Genomic DNA, 16,497 nt, shown 5'->3' on the forward strand with positions numbered 1-16,497 from the left:
TAAGAAACATCGAATCGAGTCTATACAAATGAGCACTATACAAAGATGGTTGGCAGGCAAGCTTTTTTTTCTACCAGTGCCACCTGGGAAGATACCATACAAAGATGGTAAAAGAACAAAACTCTTTTCTGTTTCTTCTCTACTTTAAACATTTCTGACACCAAGTGTCTATTTTTTTTTCCCCACACCAACTAATTTTCCAACTTCTTGGACACCGGGATTAGATAGGTGCCCTACAATTCAGTTATAACACTATCTGGAGTCAGCTTAGACCCCACAAGTTAAGAACTCAGTCCCCAAAGGCTGCCCTCCCCAGAGTGTCAGACATCAGTCACAGCTCCATGCTGTCATCTGTGCTCTGGCTGACCAGCTATGAATCAAGGGTTTCTGTGACCCCCGCTCCTCTTCAGCTTGACAGTTTGCTAGAACAGCTCACAGGACAGGACTCAGAAGCAACAATTTATTTACTATATATCTATATGTATATCTACTATATACTATTTATTTACTATATATTTATATATATTATTAATTAATAATTAATAAGTATTAATTGTTATTTATATATTTGTATACTATATATTTACTATATCATTTTATTATCAAAGGATACAACTCAGATGCAAGAAGGCACAAGGCAAGGTATGGGGAAAGGGAGGGGAGCTTCCATGTCCTTTCCAGGGGCACTGCCTTCCAAGTACCTCCATGCATTCACCAGCCAAGAAGTTCTCTGAGCCCCTTTGGTTGTTAGGATTTTCACGCAGGCTGTGTTACATTGGCATGATTGATCAAATCATTGGTCATTGGTGATTAACTCAACCTCCAGCTAGGTCAAGGGGAAAGACTGAAAATTTCAACCCTCTCAACGTTGAGCCTTCTTGCACCCAGCCCAACCATCCAGGAGTCACCACATTAGCATCAACACAAGTATGGTTGAAAGGGGCCTCTCATGAATAACAAAAGCTGCTCCTCTTACCCCTGCCACTTATGAAATTTCAAGAGTTCTAGGAGTGCTGTGCCAGGAACTGGAGACAAGAGCAAAATATTTCTTACTGTATCACAATATCACAGATGGGGATGGAGTAAGCTGTGAATGGACAGCCTACACTTGATTGGCAACTGGGTGAACTGCCTGATTTGTCCAATTATACTAGAAAGGTCATGATTCCTGACCTTCACTGCTCCTACTTCAATTAAATCCTTCTCCACATGCACCCAAATATCTCCCTGAGCCATGTAGACTCTGTCAGAAAGAACAGCACGTTTCCTGACACCAATAACATTAGGGAGAAAGGAGGGAAAACAGTCGCATAATTACTGTTGCACAATTGCAATTGGAACTGATTCTGCCAGCCAGAAATTGGCTCCTGGCCTCCCCTGCTGACATATCAGACCTTCATTATAAGTGAAGAACCTTGGTAACCGTGTCACACATTTTCCTGTGGTCTGAAACATACTCATTTAATGAGATGATGACCTTTATTTATCTACAGAATGTGACACCATTAGCCGAACACACAGAGTGTGTTAGCCAAACACACAGAGTGAGGTTGAGACAATGATTTGGAACTCACAATTTAGATGTTTTTCTGAAAAACATCTGGGCAAAAATGAACAGAAATGTCCTCTATTATTAGGGATTGTGATTTATGATCAGATGCACTGTAACTCGGGTGTAGGGTGTGAATAATAGGGTGTATAACTCTTTACTCATATTCAATGCCCCTTCTGCAAAAGCGTTAACGCTTATCTGACCCTTTGAAATGAGCTTTGGTCACATGACGTGCTTTGTTTGAAGAAATGTGCTGGCAGTGATGCGCATGCCCTTTCCAGATGGACATTTAAGAACCAGTGCATTTTCTTCAGGGCTGCCCTTCTCTTCCGCCTTGGCAACTGATAGTTATAGCGTCTCCAGCTGGATCTTTGGGTGAGGATGCAGTGACATGGAGCTAGCACGTAAAGGAAATGTATTATGAGCGCGAGAGAAACCTTTGCTGCGTTAAGGCACTGGGATTTGGAGCTGTTTGTTACCACAACATAGTCAACCTATCTTAACTGATAAAAGGTGTATATTTCTACTGTACACCACTATTATATATATGGAGTCATTTTTATAAGAAAAAACATTGGGGGGAAAGGCAGTGTGGGTGTAACAAGAAAATTTGGTAGAAAATAGTCTTTAAATTGTCACTAGAAATTGGTGAAAATAACCTACTTGTTCTTTCATGTTTAACTATATACTGCTATAAAAATGAATGTTTCAAGTGCTTAGGGGTAGAGAAAGAGGTGGAGGAATTGGAACTTGAAAATAATAAATGTACAAAGAAATGGAAAGTTCTCCGGATTTTCTAAAAGGATCAAAGAAGTGTGAACTAATAGAAATGTCTGTAACCGCAGAGAGCCAAAAAAAAAAACTGTTGGCTGGGTGTTTTTCTGACTCCTCTTCTAGAATTAGCCTGTGAAGGTCAACCCACTCTGCTCGGCTCATCTTAGAGGATCATTCCAATGCTTGGAATATTGACGGGATCTATCAGATCTGCCCCTGACACATGAGGTAGGTCAAGTACGACAGCCAAAAACTAGTCAGAACTCAAGAAAAGTCTTCAAAGAGCCTCTCTGTAATTGCTTAAGACCTTATCAGGTCAATATGTTTTCCTGGTTCAAAAGGATTTCTTTATGTCTCTTAGAGTGTTTCTCAGAGTGAAATGTGAATTGAAAACTCAGATGAGATGCATTTATGTATTGCAGTATGATTACCACCATAGTAGGACTTCACTGATTGCTCAGTTGGTAAAGAATCTGCCTGCAATGCAGGAGACTCTGGCTCAATTCCTGGGTTGGGAAAATCCGCTGGAGAAGGGATAGGCTACCCACTCCAGTATTCTAGCCTAGAGAATTCCATGGACTATACCCATGGGGTCACAAAGAGTCGGACATGACTGAGCGACTTTCACTCACCACCATAGCATCAGCTAACACCTCTGTCATATCATGTAGTTTGTGTGTGTGTGTGTGTGTGTGTGTGTGTGTGTGTGGTAAACAAAATAAAATATGGAGAACAGTTAAGGTATAATCTCTTAGCAACTCTGAAGTTTATGGTATGGTATTGTTGACTATAATCATATTTGAATGTATCAAATCAACATGTTGCACATGTCAATTACAGCTCAAAAAAAGTCTGAAAAGATAAAAGCAGGACCTGACTATAGTGATCTTTGAAGAATGTAACCTTGAGTTGCTTCATCTGACTTGAATGTAGTTATCGTTAATTGCTTTGCAGGGTGTGTACATGTGTGTGTCTGTGGAGGGAGTGCCAAGAAATTAGACATGATGTTATTGACCAGTCAGCTGTTTGCAGGGCCTTCCAGCAGGTTACTTAAGAGATGTGGTATCCATCATTCAATGCAGAAAGGAGCCCTGGTTTTAGATTTTTCTCCAAGCAGGATGTATCCACTTTCACAAACAGGGTTCATAGCATCCCTTTAAACACAATACCTAGAGTAGAATAATTCTGCCTAAAAGAACCAAAGTCTAAGTGAAACATGCTTAGGTTTACTGGAGGTGTATGCTGTCTTACTTTGCTGTAATGTGCATTTGCTGACAATGCCTGGCTGCCGTGGCGGCAGCGGCGGCATGCAAGCACGGCCGAGAGGAGCAACCCCACGCCCAAGGTCAGGAGCAGCCATGAAGAGATACCCCACCTCCAAGGTAAGGGAAGCCAAGTAAGATGGTAGGCACTGAGAGAGGGCATCAGAGGGCAGACACACTGAAACCACAATCACAGACAACTAGCCAATCTAATCACATGGACCACAGCCTTGTCTAACTCAGTGAAACTAAGCCATGCCATGTGGGGCCACCCAAGATGAATGGGTCATGGTGGAGAGGTCTGACAGAATACGGTCCACTGGAGAAGGGAATGGTGAATCAATTCAGTATTGTTGCCTTGAGAACCCCATGAACAGTATGAAAAGGCAAATAGATAGGACACTGAAAGAGGAACCCTCCAGGTCAGTAGGTACCCAATGTGCTACTGGAGATCAGTGGAGAAATAACTCCAGAGAGAATGAAGGGATGGAGCCAAAGCAAAAACAACACCCAGTTGTGGATGGGACTGGTAATAGAAGCAAAGTTTGATGCTGTAAAGAGCAATATTGCATAGGAACCTGGAATGTCAGGTCCATGAATCAAGGCAAATTGGAAGTGGTCAAACAGGAGATGGCAAGAGTGAACATTGACATCCTAGAAATCAACAAACTAAGATAGACTGGAATGGGTGAATTTAACTCAGATGACCATTATATCTACTACAGTGGGCAGGAATCCCTTAGAAGAAATGGAGTAGCCATCACAGTTAAAAAAAGAGTCTGAAATGCAGTACTTGGATGCAATCTCAAAAATGACAGAATGATCTCTGTTTGTTTCCAAGGCAAACCATTCAATGTCACGGTAATACAAGTCTATGCCCCGATCAGTAACACTGAAGTTGAGCAGTTCTACGAAGATCTACAAGACCTTCTAGAACTAACACCCCAAAAAGACGTCCTTTTCATTATAGGGGACTGGAATGCAAAAGTAGGAAGTCAAGAAACACCTGGGGTAACAGGCAAATTTGGCCTTGGAGTACAGAATGAAGCAGGGCAAAGGCTAATAGAGTTCTGCCAAGAGAATGCACTGGTCATAGCAAACACCTTCTTCCAACAACACAAGAGAAGACTCCACACATGGACATCACCAGATGGTCAACACTGAAATCAGATTGATTATATTCTTTGCAGCCAAAGATGGAGAAGCTCTATACAGTCAGCAAAAACAAGACTGGGAGCTGACAGTGGCTTGGATCATGAACTCCTTATTGCCAAATTCAGACTTAAATTGAAGAAAGTAGGGAAAATCACCAGACCATTCAGGTATGACCTAAATCAAATCCCTTATGATTATACAGTGGAAGTGAGAAATAGATTCAAGGGACTAGATCTGATAGATAGAGTGCCTGATGAACTATGGACTGAGGTTTGTGACATTGTATGGGAGACAGGGATCAAGACCATCCCCAAGAAAAAGAAATGCAAAAAAGCAAAATGGCTGTCTGGGGAGGCCTTACAAACAGCTGTGAAAAGAGAAGTGAAAAGCAAAGGAGAAAAGAAAAGATATAAGCATCTGAATGCAGAGTTCCAAAGAATAGCAAGAAGAGATAAGAAAGCCTTCCTCAGTGATAAATGCAAAGAAACAGAGGGAAACAACAGAATGGGAAAGGCTAGAGATCTCTTCAAGAAAATTAGAGATACCAAGGGAACATTTCATGCAAAGATGGGCTCAATAAAAGACAGAAATGTTAGGGACCTACCAGAAGCAGAAGATGTTAAGAAGAGGTGGCAAGAATACACAGAAGAACTGTACAAAAAGTCAAGTGGGCCTTAGAAAGCATCACTATGAACAAAGCTAGTGGAGGTGATAGAATTCCAGTTGAGCTATTTCAAATCCTGAAAGATGATGCTGTGAAAGTGCTGCACTCAATATACCAGCAAATTTGGAAACCTCAACAGTGGCCACAGGACTGGAAAAGGTCAGTTTTCATTCCAATCCCAAAGAAAGGCAATGCCAAAGAATGTTCAAACTACCGCACAATTGCGCTCATCTCACACGCTAGTAAAGTAATGCTCAAAATTTTCCAAGCCAGGCTTCAGCAATATGTGAACTGTGAACTTCCACATGTTCAAACTGGTTTTAGGAAAGGCAGAGGAACCAGAGATCAAATTGCCAACATCTGCTGGATGATGGAAAAAGCACGAGAGTTCCAGAAAAACATCTATTTCTGCTTTATTGACTGTGCCAAAGCCTCTGACTGTGTGGATCCCAATAAACTGTGGAAAATTCTGAAAGAGATGGGCATACCAGACCACCTGACTTGCCTCTTGAGAAACCTGTATGCAGGTCAGGAAGCAACAGTTAGACCTGGACATGGAACACCAGACTGGTTCCAAATAGGAAAAGGAGTACGTTAAGGCTGTATATTGTCACCCTGCTTATTTAACTTATATGCAGATTACATCATGAGAAACGCTGGACTGGAAGAAGCACAAGCTGGAATCAAGATTGGCGGGAGAAATATCAATAACCTCAGATATGCAGATGAACCACCCTTATGGCAGAAAGTGAAGAAGAATTAAAGAGCCTCTTGATGAAAGGGAAAGAGGAGAGTGAAAAAGTTGGCTTAAAGCTCAACATTCAGAAAACTAAGATCATGGTATCCGATCCCATTACTTCATGGCAAATAGATGGGAAACAGTGGAAATAGTGGCTGACTTTATTTTTCTGGCCTCCAAAATCACTGCAGATGGTGATTGCAGCCATGAAATTAAAAGATGCTTACTCCTTGGAAGGAAAGTTATGACCAACATAGACAGCATATAAAAAAGCAGAGACATTACTTTTTCAACAAAGGTCCATCTAGTCAAGGCTATGGTTTTTCCAGTGGTCGTGTATGGATGTGAGAGTTGGACTATAAAGAAAGCTGAATGCCAAAGAATTGATGCTTTTGAACTGTGGTGTTGGAGAAGACTCTTGAGAGTCCCTTGGACTGCAAGGAGATCCAACCAGTCCATTCTAAAGGAGATCAGCCCTGGGTGTTCTTTGGAAGTGAAAAGTGAAAGTGAAGTTGCTCAGTCGTGTCTGACTCTTTGCGACCCCATGGACTGTAGCCTACCATACTCCTCCCTCCATGGGATTCTCCATGAAAGAGTACTGGAGTGGGTTTCCATTTCCTTCTCCAGGGGATCTTCCCGACCCAGGGATCGAACCTGGGTCTCCCGCGTTCCAGGCAGACGCTTTAACCTCTGAGCCACCAGAGAAGTCCTTTGGAAGGAATGATGCTAAAGCTGAAACTCCAGTACTTTGGCCACCTGATGCAAAGAGCTGACTCATTTGAAAATACCCTGATGCTGGGAAAGATTGAGGGCAGGAGGAAAAGGGGACGACAGAGGATGAGATGGCTGGATGGCATCACTGACTCGATGAATGTGAGTCTGAGTGAACGCCAGGAGATGGTGATAAACAGGGAGGCCTGGCCTGCTGTGGTTCATGCAGTCACAAAGAGTCAGACACAACTGAGTGACTGAACTGAACTGAACCAGTTGATAGAAAAGAAAATTTTACTTTTGTTTGAGTATGTGTGCAAACAAAAAAAAGGGCTTACTTTATCACTATCTATAGAAGCAAGTGAAAAATTACCCTACTGTTAAAGGGGGGAGAAAGGAACATGAAGAAACAAAGCCACACTTGACCTTTGGTGTAGCTAGAACAGAGCTCCAGGTTTAGGCAGTCTGCCCGCCAGCCACGCCCACTTGGGCGTCTAATGGGATCCTGACGTCTGTGTCCCGCCTGCACTCCTGATGTTTTCCTCCTTTAACCTGCTTTCCCTGCAGACTTTCCATTGCTGGAAACGGAAACTTCATTTTCTGGCTGCTCAGGCCAAACACTTTGGAGTTATGTTTGACTCTCCTTTTTCTTTCATGCTAAATCCATGGGAAGATTTGAGCAACTTTTTAAAAAATATATATCCTGTATCTGGCCACTTATCACCACCTCCATTGTTCTCAGTCTAGTCCAAGCCATCACCAGTCCCCTTCTGAACTATGAACAAGCTCCTACTCATCTCCTCCTTCCCAGTCTTGTCCTCTTAGGGACACTGCTCCACAAGGTGGTTGAAGGAATTTTTTTTTAACATATATTTTTTAAAATAATGTATGAAAAAAGTGAAAGTGTTTTTTCCCTCGTCCTATCTGACTCTTTGTGACCCTGTGGACTGAGGCCTGCCAGGCTCCTCTGTCCATGGGATTCTCCAGGCAAGAATCCTGGAGTGGGTTGCCATTTCCTCCTCCAAGGAATCTCTTGACACAGGGATTGAACCGTTGCCTCCTGCACTGCAGGCAGATTCTTTACCATTGGAGTCAACAGAGAAAATAATGTATACCTGGACATAATTTAAAGAGTCAGTTTCAAAAGTTTGTTACTTAAACAGTAGTCCCTTTCACCCGCCCTCCCAATTACTGCTTCCCAGAGGCAGGCAGCCAGCCTTTGTCTGATTTTAATATTGGCCGAATTTCATTCAGTTACTGATGCCTATGATTATATGATGCTATAAAGGCTGCCAGTTACACAGTGTCACACCATGGGTTGAGACATAGCCTCATTATGGACATGTTGAAATGTAAAAAAGTTGTCTCAGAATTGAAGAAATATGGTACTTTCATTTCTTTGAATAATTTGGGGATATATAAATATATTTTATTTCTTCTAAAGTTGCTCAGTTATGTCCAACTCTTTGAGACCCCATGGACTATACAGTCCATGGAATTCTCCAGGCCAGAATACTGGAGTGGTTAGCCTTTTTCCTTCTTCAGGGATCTTCCCAACCCAGGCATCGAACCCAGGTCTCCCACATTGCAGGCAGATTCTTTACCAGCTGAGCCATAAGGGAAGCCCAAGAATACAGGAGTGGGTAGCCTATCCCTTCTCCAGCAGATCTTCCCAACCCAGGAGTTGAACTGGGGTCTGCTGCATTGCAGTTGGATTCTTTACCAACTGAGAAATTAGGGAAGCCCCATATAAATATATATATATATATATATATATATATATAGGGCTTCCAGGTGGTGTTGCTGCTGCTAAGTCGCTTCAGTCGTGTCCGACTCTGTGCGACCCCTGAGACAACAGCCCCCCAGGCCTCCCCGTCCCTGGGATTCTCCAGGCAAGAACACTGGAGTGGGTTGCCATTTCCTTCTCCAATGCATGAAAGTGAAAAGGGAAAGTGAAGTCACTCAGTCATGTCTGACTCTAGCGACCCCATGGACTGCAGCCTACCAGGCATCTCCATCCATGAGATTTTCCAGGCAAGAGTACTGGAGTGGGATGCCATTGCCTTCTCCCCGGGTGGTGCTGGTGGTAAAAAATCCCCCTGCCAATGCAGGAGACGCAAGAGGCTCAGGTTTGATCCCTGGGTAGGGAAGATCCCCTGGAAGAGAATGGCTACCCACTCCAGTATTCTTGCCTGGAAAATTCCATGGTCAGAGGAGCCCCGTGGGCTACAGTCCATGGGGTTACAAAGTGTCAGACATGACTGAATGACTGAGCAGCAGCAGCATGATTATCTATATTCCTAATTCTTGGGTTTAGCCATTAAGCACTGACTTCCCACTATGGAAGGTGAAGGTCTATTATGCTTTTATACCCTCTCCCCTACTGTCGTATCCCTCATCCACAGTAAGACATCATTTGATTATACTAATATCTCATATCTTCATAGTATGACTATATAAACATTTTCATAGCTGGATCATATAATACTCTTTAATTATCTTGTCTTTTCCTCCCCATTCCTTTCTGTTTGCCACTGGAGTTTTTAATCATCTTTTTAAAACTTTCAGTTATTTATTTAATTTTTTAAAGTCACTCAGTCATGTCCGACTCTTTGCGACCCCATAGCCCATGGAATTCTCCAAGCCAGAATACTGGAGTGGGTAGCCTTTCCTTTCTTCAGGGGATCTTCCCAACCCAGGGATCGAACCCAGGTCTCCCGCATTACAGGCAGATTCTTTACTAGCTGAGCCACAAGGGAAGCTGAAGAATGGAGTGGGTTGCCTATCCCTTCTCTATGGGATTTTCCTAACTGAGCAATCACAGTGGGGTCTCCCGCATTTCAGGCAGATTCTTTACCAACTGAGCTATTATATTTACTTATATTTCTGTGTAATTATGCTCAAGCTCACTCTCCTGTGTATAAATTTCAGGCACTCAGGTCTTCATCCTAGAGTCTTCTGAGTTCTCTAGCCAGGTTGCAGAGTTGTGACCTTGGCATTTCTTTTCACCATCTCCCTGGGATTCTTGTTCCCTATGTCAACAAGCTCCTGTTCCTTGGATTTTGTAATCTTTCTTGTTTTGCTCCTTTGTATGCAACATCTATTATATTACTTTTCTGAGTAAGTTTTAAAGTAATGTTTTGAAACCTTGCATGTCTAAAAATAATTTTATTTTACTCCTGCGTTTAATTGCCTGGGTATGAAATTTCAAGCTAGAAAGAATTTCTCCCAGTCTGGAGAAAGTATTGCTTCATTTCCCCCAGTATAGTCCAGGATCGTTGTGTGAAACCTGTCTTCTCCCCTTTCTGAAAATGCTCCTTTCTTTGTGCCCAGGGTTCTGAAACTTCATAATGATTTCGGTAACTTCTTGAATTATTTAACTGAAAATTTCATTCCCTCCTCCCCAATATTCTCTTCTCTCTATTTTAAAACTTTCATTATTTGAATATTGACCTTGTGGATGGTTGTTTTTTTTTTAACCTTTTTTTTTCTATTTTTATTTTTCACCTTTGTCTACATTCCTCTATTTTCTATAATTTTTAGTTATTTTCTAGGAGATTTGCAACCACCTCACTGAGTTTTTTCCTTCATCTCCAGTATAGATTTGTTTATTTCTTAGAATTATTTTATTTTCCAAATTTTTCTTTAAACAGTTAAGTATCCATTTCTTCTCTCCTCTCTCTGAAGACATCAAAGAACTTTGACCTTTTCTTTTTGTGAAGTTTTGTTTCTTCTAAGTTACTGTTCGTTGGTGTTGTCTCCTGTCCTTAAGATGAGCAGCTATCCTCAAACACCTGTCAGTCCCGGATGTCTGTTTATATTTAAGAGTTGTTGTTCGGTCACCCAGTCGTGTCTGACTCTTTGCAGCCCTGTGTACTGCAGCATGCTGGGCTTCCCTGTCCCTCACCATCTCCCAAAGTTTGCCCAAGTTCATATCTTTTGCATCAGTGATGCCATCCAGCCATTTCACCCTCTGTTGTCCCCTTCTCCTTCTGCCCTCAATCTTCCCCAGCATCAGGGTCTTTTCCAGTGATTCAGCTGTTCTGTTCACATCAGGTGACCAAAATACTGGAGTTTCAGCTGCAGCATCAGTCCTTCCAATGAGTATTCAGGGTTGATTTCCTTTAAGATTTACTGGTTTGATGTCCTTGCTGTCCAAGGGACTCGCAGGAGTCTTCTCCAGCACCAGTTCAAAGGCATCAATTCTTTGGTGCTCTGCTTTCTTTACGGTCCAGGTATCCAAACCGTATGTGACCACTGGGAAGACCATTGTCTTGACTATATGTACCTTTGTCAGCAGAGTAATGTCTCTGCTTTTCAACACACTGTCTAGGTTTGTCATACTTTCCTGCCAAGAAGCAATTGTCCTCTGATTTCATGGCTGTAGTCACTATCTGCAGTGATTTTAGAGCTCAAGAAGAGGAAACTTGTCACTACTTCCACATTTCCCCCTTCTGTTTGCCATGAAATAACGGGACTGGATGCCATGATCTTAGTTTTTTCAGTATTTAGTTTTAAGCCAGCTTTTTCCACTCTCCTCCTTCACCCTCATCAAGAGATTCTTTAGTTCCTCTTCACTTTCTGCATTACAGTGGTATCTGCAAGTCCAAGATTGTTGATATTTCTCCCATCTATCTTGATTCCAGCTTATAACTTATCTACTCCAGCATTTCTGATGATGTGTTCATGTATAGGTTAAATAAACAGAGGGACAACAGACAGACCTGTCATACTCCTTTCTCAATCCTACACAAATCAGTTGTTCCATACAGGGTTCTAACTGTTGCTTCTTGACCCGCGTACAGGTTTCTCAGGAGACAGGTAAGATGGTCTGATGTTCCCATCCCTTTAAGAGCTTTGCATAGTTTCTTATGATCCACACAGTCAAAGGCTTTAGTGTGGTTGATGAAACAGAAGTAGATATTTTTATGGAACTCCCTTGCTTTCTCTATGATCTAGAGAATGTCAGCAATTTGATCTCTGGTTCCTCTGCCTGTTTTAAACCCAGCTTGGATGTCTGGCAGTTCTTGGTTCACGTAATGCTGAAGCCTAGCATGCAAGATTTTAAGCATGACCTTACTAGCATGGGAAATGAGTGCAATTGTCCTGTGGTTTGAACATTCTTTAGCATTATCCTTCTTGCGAAGTGTTGAGGATTGACCTTTTCCAGTGTCCTGTGGACACTGCTGGGTCTTCCAGATTTGCTGACATATTGAGTGCAACACTTTGATAGCATCATCTATTAGGGTTTTGAATAGCTCTACTGGAATTCCATTGCATCCACTAGCTTCATTGACAGCAGTGTTTCTTAAGGCCCACCTGACTTCACCCTTCATGGATCACTGCCTTGTCATAGTGAAGGGGCTTGCATGACTCAGTGAAGCTATGAGCCACGTCAGGCCACCGAAAATGGTTGGGTCATAGTGGAGAGTTCTGACAAAACGTGATTCACTGGAGGAGGGAATGGCCAACCACCCCAGTATACTTGCTGTGAGAACCTCATGAACTGGCTGCCCAGCCGGTGTAATGCTCCTGTTTTCCTATCTCATGGAGAGTCGCTGCCGACTACGCACTCGTGTTCGGGTTGTCCCGGCAAGGTACGAATACGTGAGCCCGGAGCAGCTGGCTAGCTTTGATAAGTACAAGTACAGTGCTGTGGACAGCAATCCACTCTCTCTGTATGTCATGCACCCATTTTGGAACACTGTAGTAAAGGTTTTTCCTACTTGGCTGGCTCCAAATCTGATAAGCTTCTCTGGCTTTCTGCTGGTTGTGTTCAATTTTCTACTTATGGCATATGTTGATCCTGACTTATATGCTTCAGCAGCAGGTCACAAGCATGTACCCGACTGGGTCTGGATTGTAGTGGGCACCTCAGCTTCATGGCCTGCGCTCTAGATGGCGTGGACGGAAACCAAACCCGCAGAACCAGTTCCAGCACCCCGCTGGGGGAGCTTTTTGACCACGGCCTGGAGAGTTGGTCATGTGTTTACTTTGTTGTCACCGTGTATTCCATTTTTGGATGAGGATCATCTGGTTCCAGTGTGTTTTATCTCCTGCTATGGGTAGTTTTGTTTTCTTTCATCCTGTCTCATTGGGAAAAGTATAACACAGGGATTCTTTTCCTGCCGTGGGGACATGACACTAGCCCGGTGACTATTTCTTTTGTCTACATAGTGACTGCGGCCGTGGGAGTTGAGGCCTGGTATGAACCTTTCCTGTTTAATTTCTTACATAGAGACCTATTCACTGCCATGATCATTGGTTGTGCACTGTGCGTGACTCTTCCAATGAGTTTGTTCAATTTTTTCAGAAGCTATAAAAATAACACATTGAAACACAGTTCAGTCTATGAAGCTGTGGTTCCCTTCTTTTCTCCATGTTTGCTATTCATTTTGCCTACAGCATGGATCCTCCTGTCACCTTTGGATATTTTAGAGTTACACCCTAGAGTGTTCTCCTTAATTGTTGGAACAGCCTTTGCCCACAGCACATGTCAGCTGATTGTCTGTCAGATGAGCAGTACCCGGTGCCCAACTTTGAATTGGTTGCTGCTTCCTCCTCTTGTGATTGTCATGGTGGTGATTGTAGGAGTAACCCCTTACGTTGAGAGCACTCTCCTGTTTGCCTTGACGGCTGCTTTCACTCTGGCCCACGTCCACTATGGAGTACGAGTGGTAAAGCAGCTGAGCAACCATTTTCACATTTACCCCTTCTCACTGAGAAAACCAAACTCGGATTGACTGGGAGTGGAATAAAAGAATATTGGCCTGCAATCTGCAGAAAGAAGTACTGTAAATAAGATGCTTGTAAATATTCATCCATCACTGCTAAACTAAACTGATCTGCTTAACAGACATGGGAACGCAGTGTGTGTGTGGTACTTGCACAGCAGGAATGATACATATCTGAACTTGTGGGATATTGGACCTAGTAACTCCCAGCTTACTTTTTTTTTTAAATAAAACCATGTGTTGTTTTGGTTAAACGTAATAGCCCAGCAAAATGTTCCTTGTAGTTTAGGAGTCCATTATGCTTTGGTTCATACAGAGTTAAAGATGCTTGGATTTTATTTTTAAAACCCTCATATTGTTTAGGAACACTGATAACATTCAGAGGACCCAAGTCTCTGAGAAGGCAATGGCACCCCACTCCAGTACTCTTGCCTGGAAAATCCCATGGATGGAGGAACCTGGTGGGCTGCAGTCCATGGGGTCGCTAAGAGTCGGGCATGACTGAGTGACTTCACTTTCACTTATATAAGTATTAGACACCAAAAAACTCTTCTGGAAGCTGTGCACTGGGTGTCACTCTAACGTGATTTGGGCGAGCCACTTTGTTAACAAACCTAGCCACTTTGATAACAAATATTAACATCTAACATTAGTGTCTTTAGATCTTTTCTCTTGGGATAATAATATTCCTCAGAGAACAGTATTCTAATAGTTGCTTTTCTAACATCTGTCACCTTCCTGCCAGAAATCTGGAGCAACGTAAGGAAAGACGCTGAGGGTCTCCACATTCAGTAGGTAAATTTCTCTCAGTCTCTCTAGCCTCAGTATGTACCAATGCTCTTAAGTAATTCTCTGCCTCTTTATCCTGTTTTATTTTCCTTCTTGGTGCCCTTCACTGCATGACTCATGATATATTCATTTGTTTGTTTATTCTTTGTCTTCTCCAAGTAGAATGTAAGGCCAGTGTCTCTTTTTGTTCGTTACTTAACACCCAATATCTGACAACAAAATGTTGTATGTAGGAGGTGCTCAATGAAAATTCATGTAATGAGATAGGTTAAATCATTTGAAATTTCTGCTATTCAGCTATTTTTGACCTTCAAAATGCAACTTCATATAGTTCAAATGAAATTAAAGAGCATCCTCATGGCTAAGAGTTCTTAATGATTGGGAAGTGATTATAGGAGATATTGAATATCTTTTATATAGTATATTGTATGAAAGTAATTAATAAATAGTAAGTGAGGAAACTCAAGCCCAGAAAAGTTAAATGACTTGCTCAGGACCAGGCTGTATTAGGCAGTGTGGAACCAAGACCAGAATCTTATATGTACCAGGCACCATTGGAGGCTCTGGGGCAAACCACTGACTGCAGCAGACATGGTCTCTGCTGGGTGTTTCTGGGAGTGAGAGAGGCAAATGCCAAGCACGCAAGCATACGAGGATATTGAGTGGAATTGTTCTCAGTATCTTGCGGTTTCAGCCCCAAGCAATGGGCCATGTGAGCCCGCAAACTAAGGAGAGCAATGTGGAGCTGCCACATGCCCCTCCAGGGCCAGACTGGTCCTTCAGCTCTCACCCTGACGGCTGCAACCAGCCTGGACACTCAGAATGCAGAAGACAGGGGGCAGTCCCGGATCACGGGATAGTTCTCAGAATCAAAAGCACTGTGGCTTTATCTGTACCGTCTCTGTATTCAGACTGGGGATATGGTAAGGAGTGCCTAGCCTGAATGCTTCTACAACTTGGTGCAATTATGACTCCAGAGAGATTTAATGTGGTGAAATTATGAGTGTATATGAATCCTAAATGTTTAAGCAAAATGACAGAATAAAGTACGTATCATTCCTATTTCTCCCAGAGAAGATCAATGAGAAATCTTGAGGTGCTGAGTTAAAGATTCCCCTGTTCATGACTTAAATCAAGTAGGAGGGCTCTCCAACCATCTGGGCCTGAAAGAAGCAAGGTTGATGTCCATCACACTTCCATTTCTTGGTATCTGTGTGCATGTTGAAAGGAAATGAAAGACATTCAGCGAGCAGATGGCAGTCTGCATCAGGCCTACCAACTACACCTGTGTGTTGCAGGCCACAGTTACAATGGAAACAGCTGTTGACCTGGGCCAGTGTGTGTTAGTTTTCCATTAGCTCACCTTGTTCGCCAGGCCATTTGTAGCTCAGAACTGAGTAAATGGAGTCATATTGCCATGACTGACTTATTTCCATAGGTCGTTATGTAGAAAAACTGATAAAGCATGATTGCTTCAGAGGGGGGGAAAAACCTGCTCAGAGATGCTGGGAGAGTTTCCAGGAAGGTCATTATTAACAAGGCTATTCAATAAACTCCCAGCCACCTGGAGGTACTTTACTGATCCCATGGCAGCCGGTGGGGGGTGGGGAGGAAGTCCGCTTGGATTGCTGTCAAATGTCAATGACGCATGGGCCGGAAGCTTAACATATCCATGTCTATGTTATTTATCGATGGTGCACTTCCTCCTCTCTCTCCCTTCCTTTTCCCTTCCTTCTTTCAGGAACATTCTTGCCAGTGATATGGGAATGAAGTGTTTTATAAGGTGAATGGACTCTCAAGGGGTGAAACAGCACTTTTCTTCACTTATCTTACAATAGGAATCTCTGTGTCTCTTTTACCTGTTGAAATATACTTTCCAGGAAGGAAGGAACCATTCTGATCATCGGATCCTCATTGCCTGCCATAGCGTTTAACATAGTAGGTGCTCAATAATGGCCACTGGCCAGAAGCATGGATGAACTGTGTACGTACACTGGGAGGAATTTGGGCCATGAGCCCAGATGGCCAATCTATGGAAGTCTTTAAATAGCACACTAGACATATAGCTATGGGCTGAAAATGGAATAAAAAATAAACACAAGCAGGAAAAACCTCTA

The 16,497-nt window shown here is 42.7% G+C and overlaps 1 pseudogene; it reads left to right on the forward strand.

Annotated features, from left to right (window-relative positions):
- The first annotated feature begins 12,383 nt into the window (after positions 1-12,383).
- Positions 12,384-13,600, forward strand: LOC129632451 (ethanolaminephosphotransferase 1-like; annotated as a pseudogene).
- The last annotated feature ends 2,897 nt before the right edge of the window (positions 13,601-16,497 follow it).

This window comes from Bubalus kerabau, chromosome 1, assembly GCF_029407905.1.
Source record: "Bubalus kerabau isolate K-KA32 ecotype Philippines breed swamp buffalo chromosome 1, PCC_UOA_SB_1v2, whole genome shotgun sequence".
Taxonomy (NCBI): Eukaryota; Metazoa; Chordata; class Mammalia; order Artiodactyla; family Bovidae; genus Bubalus; species Bubalus kerabau.